This window comes from Mirounga leonina, unplaced genomic scaffold (genome assembly GCF_011800145.1).
Source record: "Mirounga leonina isolate KUSES-001 unplaced genomic scaffold, KU_Mleo_1.0 Mir_151, whole genome shotgun sequence".
Lineage (NCBI taxonomy): Eukaryota > Metazoa > Chordata > Mammalia > Carnivora > Phocidae > Mirounga > Mirounga leonina.
This window is the reverse complement of record NW_023270377.1, coordinates 5,094,122-5,098,611: the sequence shown is the minus strand read 5'-3', so window position 1 is coordinate 5,098,611 and position 4,490 is coordinate 5,094,122.

Here is a 4,490-nt window from a genome sequence, read left to right as displayed (position 1 = left end):
TTTGGTGCATTTGTTAAAAAAAAAAAATTAAAAATTATTTGTGAGGCGCCTGGGTTGCTCAGTCGGTTGGGCGTCCGACTCTTGATTTCGGCTCTCGTCATGACCTCAGCTCCTCTCATGATCTCATCATGAGATCCAGCTCCGCGTTGGGCTCTGTGCTCAGAGCAAAGTCTGCTTGAGATTCTCTCTCTCCCTCTGCCTCTGTCCCTTCCCCTGCTTGCACACACACTCTCTCTCTCTCTCTAAAATAAAGAAATAAATCTTTAAAAAAATTATTTGCTCCCCCCCAATAATGATACTTACTTATTGAAGCAGAGGCAGACTAAAAGCCCCTCACTTAGAGAAAAGAGCTGTTCACATATTGGTGGACATTCGTTAAACACGGCAGTGTGCGTACAAACACACTCATACGACTCTCACAAATGGGCCCCTATAATATAAATGTAGGCTTATTGCTTTTCTAAAATGACAAGCTATCCTATGCCCTTTGTAGATCATTCAAATAACAATTTAACAATTCTTTTTAAACTAATTTTAAAAATTAGGGGGCATCTACACTGGGATAGGAAAGCCCTCCCTCCCCATAACTGCCCATGACAGGCTTGCAAATCTCTTTCCACTCCTCTATCATAACACTACCTCTTTGTAAGTTGACTTCATGTCCTGTGTTCTAGAACACTGGTTTGTTTTTCAGTGATGTCTGTTTCATTATCCAATCCTTCTGCTGTGGTTCTCGTTTTGATATTAGCAGTTTGTGTGGTTTATTGTTTTTAATTTCCAAGAATTCTTTGTCGGATTGATTGTTTTCATAGCAGCCTGTCCTTGTTTAATGAACGTAGTATTGGTTCCCAAAACACTCCAAGGATATTAATCTTTCTTTCTTTTCTTTCCCCATCCAAAAATAACTGATCAGTTAGAAAAATCAGATAAGCAACCAATCTACATTTGACACCCTCTCACTCCGTAAATAATCATCGTTACTTTTTTTTTTTTTTTCCCTGTTTCTCTCCTTGTGTTAACTGTGTTTCCTATGCTTGCCACTTTCTGGCGCTTGGCTTTTCTTCAATGCCTTAGGATCCTTGCATGTGGGTTTGTACTCATTAGTGAAGATCTAGATTCATCAGTATTGATGGCTGTTGTGAGCATCCTTCACAGATATGAAGGTCACTGTTTTAATTCTCTCATCATGGCTATTCCCAGAGTGCAACGTTTGGCTGCGTGTTTTGGGGGTGGGCTTGTCTTTGCCTGCAAGGCGCGTATGGCCAGTAGGGGGGTTCTCTGTAGTTCCAATGGATGAGGAAGGGGGCTGGTGGACTGAAGATTCTCTTTGGTGGAGAAAGATAGAATTTACCCTGGGAGCAGAGTATGTGGGTGTATGTCGGAATTGCTTGGAGGGCGTGTTAAACGTCTCCCGGGCCCCACTGGCTGTGTTTCTGATACAGAGGGCTTGGGGTGGGGCTTGAGAATTTGCCTTTCTAACGCATTCCCAGGGGCTGCTGCTGCTGGTCCAAGGTTGGCACTTTAAGAAACACTGAATTAGGGGATCTCACTGTCCTCCATCCCTCCCCCCTACTTAACTTTTAATGTGGCCATTTCTCAACATACACGAAAGTTGAGAAAATAAAGAAATAACCCCCTGCTAATAAGTAAATAAATAAACTCACCACTAAATTTTAAATGCTTCTGTTACTGACTTATTTTTAAAGATTTTATTTATTTATTTGAGAGAGAGAGTGAGAGAGAGCACAAGAAGGCAGAGGGGCAGAGGAGGGAGAAGCAGGCTTCCCACCAAGCAAGGAGCCCGACTCAGGGCTCGATCCCAGGACCCCGGGATCATGACCTGAGCCGAAGGCAGACGGTTAACCGACTGAGCCACCCAGGTGCCCAGATTCTCGCTACTTTTCTCGTGTCTGCATACTCTTCCATCTGCCCCACGATGGCAAGCCTACACCATGTTTGGATAAGTTTCTAGATGCAAGTGATTTACATAGGTGGAGATCAGCTATGTCGACTTAGTTAATACGCTTCTAAATATTCGAGAAAGGTGCGTGGAAGTGGAAAACAGGGATTTAGAATGCGAGAGTCTCCTCTAACGTCTCTGCCCCTCCCTGGCCAGCACCAGGATCTTCTGAGCATAGCAACAGCATCACCATGCAGAGCTGCACACCTGCCCTGGGGAGCAAAATGTCCCTCCAACCACCTCCGGCCAGTTTCTCTTCAAGCTGGTAAATTGGGCCAGCGCCCCATTTAAAAAAATTAGATTTAAAGTTTCTGGTGGGCAGAGACCAGGTTTTAAAAGAGAGAGAAAGCTCAGCTGGGGGTGGATGGGTCTTCACCTATGTTGTTTATCTGTGGGTTTGCCTGCTCTGGGCATCAGAGCCTGGAAATCTGTGCCAAGAGTCACAGGAGTGGAGCACCGGGTCCCGCCTGACCTTCCCTGGGCCAAGCACACTGGACAACCTACCAAAGAGCGAATGGACACCAGCTACCATTTCTTGCTCTTTAATGTTTCTGTAGATAAACAAAAACATTAATTTTTGTAAATTTTGTAAATAAACAAAAACATTGTATACATTTTGTATACATACATTTTGTGTGTGTATGTATGCAAAATGTATACAAATAGACATGAAATGTATACAATAGGCAGGAAATGTATATAATAGACATGAAAGTCTGTCTCTCCAATCTTACATCCCAAAGGCAGGCACTGCTAACAGTTAGGTATTTTTCTTTCCAGAACCTTCTATGCATATAAACCTGCTTTGTCATTCTTGTATTCTCACTTTTTCTAGACTTTTAAAAACATATTATAGACATTTAGAGTCACAACTGTACAGCATTCTTCCCACAATTGCAGAGTTGTCCTAACTGAGGACCACATACGTCATATCTGTCAGTGTCTATCTGAGTGTATTCTGAAATCACCTGGCAGGCCCAGGGGCTCACCACTCCAAGAAGGCCTGGGGCTCTTCCACTTGGGCTCTGCTCTGGGTTTCTGCCCCCACGTGTTCTTTAAATGTCAGGATTTGAAGTTGGATGCCGACCGACCCTAAAGCTCCATCCCATTTCATTCTAGAGGATTGCCTCTGCCACTGCTTTCTTCCTAGGCTGGTGTGTCCCCATTAGCCACTAAAAATAGTCCTGGGCTCAGCACGCGGGCTTGCGGCTAGATCCAGGTCTCACTTGGTGACCGCTTCCCTGGGGCATGGACAGGCAGGGCACAGGTCACCTCTGTTTCTGCCATCCTCGGTCCCCACTGCCAGGTGGAGCGTCTACCAGACTGAGCTCGCTGCAGATGGAGGGCTTAGAATTCTGTGCTAACTGCTCCCCAGGATGCCATCCTGTGGGCCCGTCTCCGCACTCAGTAATGACTTCTCCACGGCAGCCAAGAAACAAGCCCAGTGCAAGCCATCTATCTCAAAGGGCTTCCTGCAGCTGGAGGAAGGAGCGTGTGCATGTGTATGCACGTGCGTGTGCATGGGTGTTCTCTCTTCTGCACCCTCCCCCTGCCCGGGCTGCAGAATTCATATCATTCTGTCCATTTCTTCATTCCCCTTGTGAAGCAAGGACTCCGAGTGGTGGTGAGCTGGTCAATGTTAGCTAACCAGCTCCCCGGAGGAAAAAGCCCTGATGAGCATTTGCGGATTTCTAGGGTGTAAATAGTCCCACCATGGCCAATTGCAAGCTATCAACATGACATCACTAACTTTGGAGCTGGGAAGAAAGGCACAGAAACCACCACCGTTATATAGGATTTCTGCCACACACACAATAGACATAAATAGCCTCAAAAGCACTGAGGTTAGTAAAAGAAACAGGAAGTGATGAGTTTTGAATATTTATTACTTCTTTTTTAATCCAGCTCATTTCTAAGTTTATATGCTTTGATTTTTAATAACAGCTGTGTTTAACAACTGACTCAAAAAATTCCTGAAACTTTAGCAATTTGCTCCTATGCACCAGTCCAAGCCATTGAAGGCTCAGTACACCTCTGAGTGGCTCTCAGAGAGGAGCAAACTCATGAGTTTCAGCATTTTCTTAAACATTTCTGTGAAACAGTTCCCCACTTTTCTGCACAGTCCTTGGGGGCTGTGTGGCAAGTCTTCTCTCAGGCATGGTGCCCAACACCCACATCTCAATTCTTCACTCTTCCCAAGTGGACTTCTGATTCTTTCGTAGTCTTTTGGGGGGGAAGGGAGAACTTTCTAGAATGTTCTAGAAAGAATGATTCTGGGGGAAATAGTTGTTCTGAGTACCTTTCGCAGAGGTCAAGTTGGGCCTTGATTCTAACATGCAGATCTGCACATATTCTTTGTTTCTGAATCTCTAGAGGATCTGAGTAGAGAGCTATTTGAGCCTCCAGAAAGGAAACCAAGAGCCTTGGTCACCTTGATTCCTGGGGACCTGCTTATCTGAGACGAGGATAGAGACCATGCAGCCGGAGAGCAAATGGAAAAGACTCCAGATGCATTTCCAAAAGCTTTCCT